The 13,193-nt window shown below is 43.2% G+C and overlaps 1 protein-coding gene across 1 annotated transcript in view; it reads left to right on the top strand.

Annotated features, from left to right (window-relative positions):
• The window catches only part of mmp14b (matrix metallopeptidase 14b (membrane-inserted)), a 36,437-nt gene that overhangs the window by 4,824 nt on the left and 18,420 nt on the right, over positions 1-13,193 (top strand). The gene's annotated exons all lie outside the window — the stretch shown is intronic.

Genomic DNA, 13,193 nt, shown 5'->3' with positions numbered 1-13,193 from the left:
GTCAGTGTAAACAATTATTGCTTGTGCCACACAAAGCTACAAAGCCTGGGGGGTTGAAGCAGTGAATTCATACAGGTGGAGAAACAAAAAAACAGACACACACACACACACACACACACACACACACACACACACACACACACACACACACACACACACACAGAGTTTAAGAGAACATGAATTTAAAAATCCAATCACAAAGCCTGTCCAGACAAATCTGTCAAACATTCAACTTTCCAGTGATAGACTGCAGTCAATAATCTGTACTTTAACTGCTGCAAATCGTTCCCTGTATTTCCTGCCAGGTTCCGCCGGCAGATGAAATGCATTGCAACAACAAGGCTTTTAGGGAACTGATTTGAACGGCGATTGCATCATTCTCCCACACTATGAGACCAATACGAACTTAACGATGGCACGTTAAAGCAAAAAAAAAAAAAAAAAAAGGTTTGTGACATGCTGCATTAAAACACATCAACAGTGATCTATCTATCTATCTATCTATCTATCTATCTATCTATCTATCTATCTATCTATCTATCTATCTATCTATATCCTAATCCATCTCCTTAACTGTGTCTTTACTGTAGTATAACGCTTCCTGTGATCACATACCAGGTTGTGGACCTTTGCTGCGCCACACAGACAACGCTACATCATGATGAATTACATGTGGGCTCCTTATATAAGTCAGGCAGGGATTTAGTTACAGCTCGTATAAAGCCAGGGGCAGTTGGAAGCTCTAAGTTCAATCCAACTGTGCATTTAGAGCAGTAATCCTGTCAGCTGGGTCTTTACCTGCTGCCGTCTATGAATAGGATTCCCTACCATGTAAAACAACCACTATTATAAGAAAACAAGAGACCGAATCTCAGAGGCCACTTGGGCCGGGGGAGGAGTTATCTCCCAGGTTTCTGTTCATCTAAAGGTGCACACTATTTGCATTGCTGTGGGTATATTAGAGACAATGGAGGTAATTTTATCTCATAAACTGGCTATATCTGATGCATTTGTGGGATTGTAGACAAAGAAAAAAAAGAAAAAAGAAAAAAAGAATGAAAACCCGGTGTCTTTCTGGCCACCTGCCTGAGAGCGAACAGGTTGTAATACACAGACCTTGGTGAGTGTTAACTTAACACAACCCCACTATGTCGCAGTGGAGGGATCAGGAAATTACCCACGCGAGCTTGTAGGCCTGTAGATGTGACAGGATCTGTTCACATTAAACACATTTCTTTCTCCCTGCATCCAAAAATGTTTCTATGGAGTGTGGAGAATTAAAAAAGAAAAAAAAAAGAAAAAAAGGTGTCTTACCTGTTAGCGCTCGAGAATTTGCACAAGAAGGTGGGCATTTGTGAGCCTGTGTGTCATTATGTTGACTGTAGAGGCTAATCCCATAGGATCCACATGCCCTTATGTCTGCTTTAACACTGGCCCTGAACTCGGAGAGATCACATGACCCCGGCAGAGAGACACGGAGAGATTAATGGGCGATGCTCAGTGTGAAGAAACCATTCGCACAGCGAATATTGGCGCTCATGAATAAACTTCTGTGTTGAGAACGCTTTGTCTTGCTGATATTCATTGAATAGCTTTATCGAACATGCAAAAGAACTACGAGTACAGATAACCTGTTATCAGAACAATGGATTCTTAATTGAGGTACTGTAACTTGAGAGTTCTTGTCTTTTCATTATCGTCTTGCGCTAATTTATATACATTTCATTGGTTGCAGCTACCAAACTCTGTGGCATGGTTTTTCTTTATCTGAGCATAAGATCTACTGCAGGCAAAGTGGAAAAATACACCATGCGTTTCAAAAACATGAGCTCAGACGCAGACACTTACTTACACATGACTGCAAGGGCATTTTTGCATGCACATGTGCCTACATCTTGCAGACAGGTGTATGGCTCAATGTGTGTTCATTCAGTTAATAGTCAGTGAGGGAAGGGGATTGTAAAATTCCATTAAGCTGAGAACTGCCTGACAGGGTAACTTGTACTTTTCCTTTAAGACGCTCCACCCAATGCTACCTCGTCAATCACAGAAGTCTTCCTTCCTTAAAGCTGATCAGAATACTGCCGGCGAAAACAGCTGAAAGAAGCCAGAAGATGTGGACAGAAACTAAAAACCAAGAAAATCCACAGTGCTATGTAGTGGAATTGGCCAACAGACAATTGTTTTGTTTTGTTTTGGGGTTTTTTTGGCACATGGACCAGGTTGAATACTACAATCGTATTGTAAAATAAAAGTTTTTTTTTAAAAAAAAGATGAAACAAACATTTAAAAATATTTTTTGAAATTTAAAAATATTAAGAAAACTTAAAAAATATTAATATTGAAAATGTTGAAAATATATTATATTAAAAATGTTATATGTATGCATACATGATATTAAAAAGATATTAAAAGATATATATTTAAATACATATATTTATATAATATATATATATATTGTATTAAATTATTTATATATAAAATAAAAAAAGGAACAAGCCAAACGAAGAAGAAGAAGAAAATAAAAGAAGTTTGAATCTTCACCACTCCTTCTTGTTGGCAGACACATCGGAGAAAGACTTGTATGGAGGACACTTTTGTCGTTGACCTGGGAAGTTACAGAGCTTTTTATTTGTGTTAATTGAAATTCTCTCTTTTTTTTTAGCTAATGACCGCAATCAAGGGAAAGGGTTTTGAGCAAACGTTAACTGAAGTTTGGAATGCAATGATTTACATAAATTTTCTAAAACTTTTCCAAAATTATAATTTTCAAGAACTTTTTCACAGCTTAGAAATTGTATTTTAAATTTACTGATATTTCCAGGTTTTCCATGACCGTATGCACCCTGAATGAATAGAATGCTGCACTGAATTTTGTGGTTTAGATAGATAGAATTAAAAAACAATATCTGGCTCTTTGACAACAATGTTGTGGTCACACAATTGATCTGGATGGAGAATGTATAGTAAACTAAAGTGTTGATCTTCCCAAACAGAGAATAAACTGTCCTAAGATACAGAAACATGTGTGAGTATGAGAGCCAAAAGACTAGATGGCATTTCCAGTAATACATTACTATGTTTCCCGATGTTAAGTCAAGTCAACTTTATTTATGTAGCACATTTAAAACAACCACAGTTGAACCTCAGTGCTGCACAAGCTAAAAATACAATATAAAATAAGTGACACATATATGAATATAAAAATATATGTAAAGAAAACATAATAAAATAAAGAATATAAAATATAAACAATAAAACAAGAGTAAAAGTATATTTGCACAATAAAATCATGGTGTCAAGCTCAACTTGAACTGAATGCCAGCGAGAAGCGGTAGGTCTTTAACAAAGATTTAAAAGTCTATAGGGTCTGAGCAGATCTTATGTGTACTCAGGGCTAGCCACTGCAAAGGCTCTGTAACTTCTATTCTTAAGCCTGGATCTCGGAACATGTGAGAGCATCTGGTTTGTCGACCTGGGTGCTCTGACTGGTGTATGATGATGTATTAGCTCAGATAAATAAGATGGTGCCAGCCCATTTAAAGACTTAAAAACAAGTAATAAAATCTTAAACTGGATCCCAAAACAAACAGGAAGCCAATGGAGGGAGGCCAGTACAGGCGTTATGTGATCACGTCGTTTCTTTCCTGTCAGAAGGCGAGCAGCTGCATTTTGTACAAGCTGCAGCGACGAAGTGATGACTGAGCTACACCAACATACAATGAATTACAATAATCCAAACAAGAGGTAATAAATGCATGAATTATCCTTTCAAGATCATTTGGAGGGAGATGGGCCTTTACTTTTCCAAGAAGTCATAATTGAAAAAACTTGTTTTGACAACTGAGCTTATTTGTTTATCAAAGTTAAAAGAGCAGTCAAAAATCACACCAAGATCCTAACAGAAGAGCAACTGTAGGAAGCCAAAGGGCCATGAGTGCTATCATAACCATCCAGAAGATCAGGTTGTCCATATAAAATTATTTCAGTCTTATTTTGATTTAGTGTCAGGAGGTTTAACTCCAACCATGTTTTGACATCATTTAAACAACTCAGCAAAGCCTGTATAGAATCTCTGCTATTTGTTTTTATAGGCTGATAGATTTGCAAATCATCAGCAAAACAATGAAAAGACATATTGTGTGTGTTTTGTTTTAAATGGACCCCAAGGGCAGTATATACAATGAGAAGAGAATGAGGCCCAAAATGGAGCCTTGAGGGACCCCACAGTTAAGTGGGGCAACAGCTGGAGAGAATTGGTCTACATGGACAGAAAAGCTTCTTTTTGACAGATAAGACTTGAACTTTTCTAGGGCAGTACCTTTAATGGCTGCACACAGCTCAAGACGTGATAAAAGAATATTATGTTCAGTCGTGTCAAAGGCAGCAGTCAGGTCCAAAAGCACCAGAACAGCAGAGTTCCCAGAGTCCATATTTAAAAGAAGATCATTAAAAACTCTTAAAAGAGCCGTTTCAGTGCTGTGACGTGATTTGAAACCAGACTGGAACTTTTCAGAAACATCATTAATTTCTAGGTGCGTTTGTAATTGTACATAAACTACTTTCTCTAAAACTTTTGAAAGAAAAGGCAGCTTAGAAATTGGCTTGAAGTTAGAAAGAACAGAGGGATCAAGATTGCTCTTTTTGATGAGGGGACGTCATCCTACCTGGCAGAGAAAGGCAAATCAAAACACATCCCAGAAATTCACATCATCCTCCTGGGCAGGAAATAGGAGCAGGAAACACTTGGCTGGGAGGGGCTTTGAGACCAAAGACCATACTGTGACAAATCAAATGAGACACGGGGAGGTGGATGCAGGGAGATGGAGGATGACCATGGTGGAGGCCCCAAGATGGTGAAAGACCTTCTGCTCCAATAAGACCATGGAGCTCGCACAAGTCAAGTCAATTTTATTTGTATAGCCCAATATGACAAATTACAGATTTGCCTCAGGGGGCTTTACAGCAATACAACATCCTGTCCTTAGACCCTCGCATCGGATAAGGAACAGCTCCGTAGGAAAAAAAACCCTGGAGATGGAGATGATTCACAGGCTGTCTCTCTATTCTTCAGGACCACATACCTTCCTACTGTTGATGGACATGGAGGAGGAGTGGGAAGGCAGTCGAGGAACACCTGGAGCTTCTGGGAAAATGAGTTTGGCGTCACACCATAGTGCTTTTGAATTACGGCAATTGGCAGGTGACGTATACTACCATTGGAGTACCTAGACAAGAGGGGAAGGGTCCGCGAAAGGACTGTGAAAAAATGTAGAAGATACCATCTTCTTAACAACAAGAACAGAGGCTTGAGAACACAGGTGATAGAGCTGCTGGAGAAGAGAAGATGGTGGTTGAGAACAGCGGTGCCCTCTTTGAACTAGACAGCAAAATGATGAAAAATGTGGAGATTAAACTGAAAGATGTGAATGAGAGAGCAAAGAAGAGAGGAGAATGTCAGAATGAAGAGGGACACTCTACAAACCACTTGCAAAGGTGGGTTAATAGAAAACTGTTTATCTATATGTTAGGGGTTCCCTAACTTTTCATGGAGTGACCCACCTGTGGAGATACTCTTTGGCCCAGGACCCAGCAAATTTAGTGCATTAATTAGTAATAAATTCTCATAACCTGTCAAAAAGCAAGATTTTCTTGACAATCCTCTTTATATTGTTCGACAATGTAACAGTCCCCTTTTCAGTCTCCAATCATGGCCTACTAATGATCAAATGAAACAGACAAGGCAAGTCAACATTAAACACCATTCTAGTGATATTTTGGAATAAAATGAAATCATTGCATTGACTCAAAAAGTATTGGAGTAAATGATTTCTTCTCTTTCCTTTTTCATTTAAATAAAAAAAACAAAACAGATATTTCATCATAAAAATTATATGCTTTTTTAATCTGTCTCCAAATAAAATATTTCTATAGTATAGTATATCACAGTATCATAGTACAGTGTAGTATATCACATTACCATAGTATGGTATGGTATAGTATAGTATATGCAGTATTATGTAGTATAGCACAGTACCATGGTATATTGTGGTACATCACAGTACCGTAGTATAGCATAGTATATCACAGCGTCATAATTTAGTATAGTGTAGTATATCACAGTATCATAGTATAGTATAGTATAGTACAGTACAGTATAGTACAGTACAGTATAGTACTGTATAGTACCACAGTAAAATATAGTAGTAGAGTATGGTAACCAATGTTCTTTAGAACATTTAAGTTTAAGCGACGAAACCCAAACTTAGAATGAGACCGTTTTTGACAAGTGATTCCTGTTTACTGTTATTTGCCACAGCATAACACACTATGTGAATGGCTCACATCCACTACCATGTCGGTTGTAAAGGCAAACAACTTAATCTATCACTTATATCAGTATAAGCTATAGGTCAACATATCAGCATGATATAAAGTCTAAAATTGTGTAACTGTGTTACAGTCACAGCAGAAACGGATTCAGTCACACTAATGCGTCTGCATATGGGCTTTCTTCGAGCACAGGCCTGCGGGAGATGCACGGTGAAAGTCAATAGGGAGGAACACGCAGCATGGCCACCGTGTAATCCCTACGAGGAGCGTCTAGGGCCGAATGCCATTAATTATAACAGACAAGAATAGAGACAGACAGACAGACGACGGATGGACAGACGGGCAGACAGACAGACAGACCGTCAGTACCGCAGAGAGCAGACACACAGGCCGCCTCCACTAATACAAAGAGGCTGGGAAAGCGAAGGGGAGGGAGGGGTGATATAGGAAGAATAATCAATTACTTTACCGAACAGATTTTTTTTTTTACCTTAACCATCTCATCCTCTCTCTCTACGTGTCGGTAACAAACCAGTCCGTCACCTAAAACCAAATATGCAAATACAGACAAGGACAATTCGCGACAGGGCGATAAATAATTGAAAAATGCGGCGTTCCGCTTGGCTGTCGTCGGGTCGACTGCGCATCGCTGCGAGTGAATCGGGAAACGCTGCGCCGACGTCCCGGCTGGGAGACGGAGCCTCCTCCTGCTGCTGCCCGACATCCGCTTCCATCTGTCCCCTTATTTCATAAAACACCGACACAAACCCTCTTTTCAGACATGGTAAGTTAACTCCAGCGTTGTTGTTTCGTTTTTCGGCAGCGATGTCGACGACGCAGCGGTAGGAAGAGAAGAAAAAAAACCGACATTCGGCGGTGTATTTGGGAGAAGTCATAATAATTTATGAATCATAACTTGTTATGATAGGTGCGCGCGCGCGCAGGCGTGCAACAGGTCGCCGTACAGTATCGGGGACGCGCAGAGTTTATCATGCGTCCATTTAACCGGGGGGGTTCGCGAAATGTGTGAGCTTTGTCCGAGGCTGGGTATTGGCAAGATGGCACGAAAAACACGAATGCTTTGTTGGCACATTGAGGAAGAAAAAATACGTTGTCTAGTTTCCCACGAGAAAAAACGACCGAAAGAGTTATATCTTCTTTTCTTTTCTTTTTTTCCTTTTGGCAACGCTGGTATCAAAGGTCACGTATGCTGACGCCGATGGGGGGGCTATGTTTTGTAAATCACCTTTTGTGATAGGATGTGTATTTAGTCTACACGGTGACCATATTCCAGGCCTTTTAAAAACAACTTAATCAAGAAATCGATAATTGACAGGTGTACGTCTGGACTTGCAATCGCAACTGTATTTTTGTGAGAAACATATGGTGAAAAAAAATCATGTTGGTGTAAAACTATGCTGTATAGATAGAGAAATTGGTCATAAGAGTGCGTTGTTTGTTGAACTGCTGTCAACGTAAAACCTAACAAATCTGGTATCAAGCAGGCCTTGTTGCACGAATGCATATTTGCAATGTAACGTAATATAAAGCTTTTTGTATATTTTGTCATTTTTTTCATTGCTCGGTGTGTGTGTATGTGTGTGTGTGTGTCTGTTTAGGTATGTGTATGCGTGTCTCAGAATCAGCATCTCTTTTTTTTGCCAAGTATGACATGGATACAAGGAATGTGCCTTGGCCTAAAGTGCAGTGAGTGTAACATCTAGTCTAATAGTTAAACATTTAGGTCAACAGCAACATACGAAACAGAAAAGTCACATTTAAAGCAAAAAAAAAAACCCTCAAGGACATATAACCAAAGATTACGGAGTTTAAGAACAAAAACTAAAATAAAGAAATCATAGCATCATGCATGCGTGTGCATGGATATGCGTGAGCATGAAGGTGTGTATGGACCGAGACAGTCGTCATGCACATATGCATGCAGGGCTGTGCAGATGTCCTAGCGCCTGTGTGCAAACTGATCTCCCCCCCTCCCTCCCTCCTTAAGACTCTCCCTCTTTTCCTTATACCTCTCCACGTGGTGAGCAGTCTCGGATGAGGTTGAAAAGGAGGCATTGTGTTCGGCGTCAGTGGCCTCATGTGTTCGGGAGGCTCACAGAGGGTGATGTTCACTCAGCTGTGCCCTCTTGCCATTGTTGCAAATTCCTGTTGGTTTCAGTTGCGGCCTGTTTATTGAGCTCTCTGCACAGGGACGCGTGAAGAGGTGGTGCAGAGAAGAATTCCTCCAGAGCACACCATGTGATGTGATCCCTCATAGACTGGACATACTCAGACTCGTTATAACCAGCTTTACCTGGCTGACCAGACCATATATAATGTGTCACCACTGTAATCTAGGGGACGGGGAGTCAAAGAGGCCATCTATGTGGAGAGGGAATGACCATCCCTGAACCAAGGGGGGGGGGGGGCTAAGAGTACATCTGTCTCCATCTTACACATGGCCACTGTAACTCTAGTTAATAACCACGCCCATATTTGCATATGAAACCGATCGTTGGTTTCGGTCGTTATGCAACTGCACTGTTTATAAGGGTGGGGATACCTTGTAAACATGCCCAAATCCTCTTTGAATATTACACATGGCCACTGTAACTCTAGTTAATAGTCACGCCCAAATTTGCATATGAAACCGACCATTGGTTTCGGTCGCTATGCAATTGTATTGGGTGTCAGGGTGGGGACACCTGCAGTCAGTTGAGACTGAAGATGTCCCTCAGATGAGTGATGGAACGTATCTGTCCACAAACGTTGCGTCCAGATGAACTGATTCAGCCTTCTTTGAACGCTCTAATCAGTTCTAGTGTGGCACAGCCCAACGGTCGCTGTTGGCTTTTGCTGTTTTCGCCAACACGCATGTGCAAAAAGCCGTTTTTTGCAACACAGAGACAAAATAAGCAAGTATGGTTGCTTACTGCCTGCATTTATTGAGCGCACCATGAATGCAAATTTAGCTTTTTAAGACCATTTTACCAACAGGAGGCTTGTAGCTTGTAGCTTTTATGTGATGAACTTGAGCATCAATATATGAGAGTTTACCAAAGAGGCAACGACGAGGGGACTTCTGGCTGAAAAGAAAGGGTGCTCACTCGCTATTTGAATGCAAAGTAGTGGATGAACAAGTGGGCTGTGTGTGTGTGTGTGTGTGTGTGTGTGTGTGTGTGTGTGTGTGTGTGTGTGTGTGTGTGTGTGTGTGTGTGTGTGTGTGTCCTTGTAGAAGGAGGGATAACGGTGAGTTTGAAAAAAGAGGGACTTGTTGAGAGAAACTGTCACACATGCCTTCACTGGCTGCAGGCTTCACAACTTGTGCTCTTTCTTGCACCAGGGTGGCATCAATGGACTTGTCTTATGGCAGGAGGACTCGGCACCCTGGCTAATGTCACACTCTTATAAAAAAAAGATTTTTTGGCATTTTCTCTCTCAAGTAATTTAGATACCTACTTTTTCAGTGCGCAGGGAGACAGAGTAAAAGCAATGTGCCGCTGCATCCCCGCTGTCCCGCTGAAGTATGTCTCGTCGGAAACAGAAACGACCTCAGCAGCTTATGAGCCTGACCATCGGTGCCTCTGGGATTGTTAAGAATGGTGAGACCTAGACTATTATTCTAACCAACACTTGCTTCATCAGTATAGGGCGGCATGGCAAGTTTAAAGTTTTGCCTCTTTGAATGGCAGTTTTAACCAATGCTGCTCAGTTGGGTTGTGGGCTTTAAGCTGTTTATCTGGCAGGGAAACTTTGTGTTTCCAAATGCTTTTTTTTGTCAGAATTGTTCAACTATTCAACCAGTTTGCACAATCCATTGCCAATGCCAATTTGTGTGTCACATTTTCACTTCAAGCCAAACAAGGTTGGATGGACTCACTGGTGGCCTGCATAAGTCCATGTCTGTCCTTTAATGTGGTCATTAGCGTCTTTGAAAAAGAAATGTGATGATTAAAAGTGTGATTACTAAATGCAAGATGCAACATTTTACTTTGGTAGAAGCCAAAAGATGATGAGCAAGAGAAGGTCAAGGGAAGGAAAACTTGGGAGGGAGGCACTGTTTAAGGTGCAGTAACAGCAATAGCATTAGACCTCTTTGTCCCCTTGGCCTTTGTTGCTGGGCTCTGAAGCATGAACATACCCATGCAGCGGTGCGCGTGTGTATGTGCCGTGCATGTGCGTGCATGTTTGTGTTGTGTGTGCTGGTGTTCGTGTGTGTGTGTGTGTGTGTGCATGTACTTGGGTATGTCCATCTGTCATTACGTTTACGAGCTGTGACAAACAGACTGTGTCATAAATGTGTGGGCTCAAGCAATCGTATATCCTGCAGGTTTGTTGGTGTGTGTTAGTGTGTGTGTGTGTGTGTGTGTGTGTGTGTGTGTGCACTGTGCTGTAGCAAACGTGTACATTTAGATCTTCTCTAATGTACATTTACACATATTCTGTGTGTGTGGGTGTGTGTTTTTATTTTCCCTTATAGCGTTCACTTAGTTTGTTGGTGGTGTGTGAGTCAATACATCTGTCTGATGGGCTGTTTGTTTTCTTTGCGCCACCTCTCCTCTGCCACCTCCTAACCCTAAACCATACAAGGAATGCAACCCCCGTGTGCTTAAGGTCAAATCTGCTAGCCAATCAGGAACCCCATACAGTGTCCAGTACCAAACCAGAACCTGACCCCTAGCACCCCATTGGGTGATGGGAGGGGAGCTTTCAAAGAGATGAAAGACAGTGAATGGAGACAGGAAGAGAGGGAAGCGGAGAGAGAGATAGAGAGGGAGGGATGAAGGAGCGCGCGCGTGTGTGTGTGTATGGCTTTTTGGAAGGGGGAGGATTCAGAGGTAAGGTCCATTGTCCCAGGTTGCCCTGGAAACAAGGTGGGCTCCTCTACTGGTAAGCGGTGTACTCTTGCAGACCAGTGACATTCCATGTGTGTGTGTATGTGTGTGTGTGTGTGTGTGTGTGTGTGTGTGTGTGTGTGTGTGTGTGTGTGTGTGTGTGTGTGTGTGCAGTGGTGGTCAAAGTAACATAAAAGAGAAAAGGAGCAGTGTGGGTTGTTGAAGTTAGAAAAGGACTAATGTAAAGTCAGCTGCAAATACGGGAACAGTTTAAGCTCTTAGTGTCGGTGGTGATCACTGAAACTAATCTAGTCAGAGTACTGTCATTGGTTTTTGTAATGTGCTTTAAAATGTGGTTCAACGTAAAATCTGCTTTGTTAGGACGTATATATTGAGGGTATGGGTTTTTATTCCTGCATGTGTATGAGACTGTCTGAACCAAGAGACTTTGGTAAAACTTTCTCAGCTGTGACGGCAGTTAAATCACTTTGATTTTTTTTCTCGCCCTCTCTAGATGATCCACCAGCTGTGAGGTCTACCTCCTTTCCATTTATCACTGATTCTCCTTCCTCCTGTTCACCCTCCTCTTCTCCTCACAGTACCCAGCTGCCCGTGACTCCTTGCTCCTCTTTCAAAGGCCCTCGAACTCCTTCCTTGCCTGTTGAGGGTCCTCCGCCCTCCTGTTCCCCCAACGAGCCCACGCCCTGCCACCAACATACCCCCAAAGAACCACAGTGCTCCCATTCCCCTGGCATTCCTCACTCTACCTTCTCCTCTCAAACTTCGCTCCCGCTCGACCCTCGCCTCTGTCACCACAGTTCTACATTTGCCACTGGTTGTCTCCCCTGTGGTGCCCACATGGCCTCTCCCAAGCTGGGCGTGTCGGCCACCACCACCACCTCATCCTCTTCCTCCTCTTCCTCTGCCTCTCTATGTCCCCCGCCCCACCCTGGAAGCCCCAGCCCCGTCCCTGAGGGTCCTCCCAGCCCTGTCACTCCAACGCCCAGCCCCGGAGTCGCCTCCGCCTCAGCAGCCCCCTCTTCCAGGCCACAGTTGAGCATCGCCCTGATCCTGGAAGAGCTCCGGGTGCTGCAGCAGCGGCAGATCTACCAGATGCAGATAACTGAGGAGATCTGCAGACAGGTGCTTCGTCTGGGTGGCGCCTCCTATGCAATGGATACGCCCTCCCAGAACCACCTCCTCCTCCCGCCGCTGAATCAACTCTGCCTTGAGAGCAGCGAACAGGCCTCCTCCCCCCAGCCTACACCTCAACTTCCCCCAAGTTCTGTTGCTCCTCTGCTGGCATGTTTCTCCTCTCTGCTCCCCTCTCAGCCGGCTCCCAAGTCCTCCAAGCCCAACCACCCCTTATCTCAAATCCTGCAGCCACACAAAACACAGGCAGAGGCAGCTGGTGGAGCAACAGGGACTCAGGGTTACTCTTCAGCCAATTCTCAGTCCTCAGTCTCCTTGTCCACCTCATCCTCCACCTCATCTGCCACATCCAGCATGGCTGTTTCCAAATATCCCCAACTACCTCTGGCCCTCCCCAACCGCTATCTCAATGAGAAATCACCGAATACCACATCAGCCAGTGGACACAGTGGCCTGTCCTTCTTAACCCCCTCCCTCCCAACCTCAGTTTCAATACCATCTTCCTCTCAGCACGCACAGGAGTCCGCCTCTGGAGGAGGAGGAGGAGGAGGAGGAGCTTCACTGGGCTCTTCCTTTGTTCCCAGTTCTGCAACCACCTTCAGCCGACTTCAGCATGGCTGCCGCTTCTGTGGAAAGATGTTCAGCAGTGATTCTGCATTGCAGATCCACCTACGCTCCCACACGGGCGAACGGCCGTATCAGTGTCCTGTGTGTCTTAGTCGTTTCACCACACGAGGAAACCTCAAGGTGCACTTCCTTCGCCACCGTGAACAAAACCCTGAACTCTCACTTTCCCTCCTGCCGCCATCTTTATTCGGGGCAGGGTTAGGTTTGGGAGCCAATGGGGCATCGGATCTCTCACAATCCATGAGT

This window comes from Lampris incognitus, chromosome 14, assembly GCF_029633865.1.
Source record: "Lampris incognitus isolate fLamInc1 chromosome 14, fLamInc1.hap2, whole genome shotgun sequence".
Taxonomy (NCBI): Eukaryota; Metazoa; Chordata; class Actinopteri; order Lampriformes; family Lampridae; genus Lampris; species Lampris incognitus.
The sequence above is the reverse complement of the archived record's forward strand: the minus strand, read 5'-3'. Positions and strand labels throughout refer to the sequence as shown.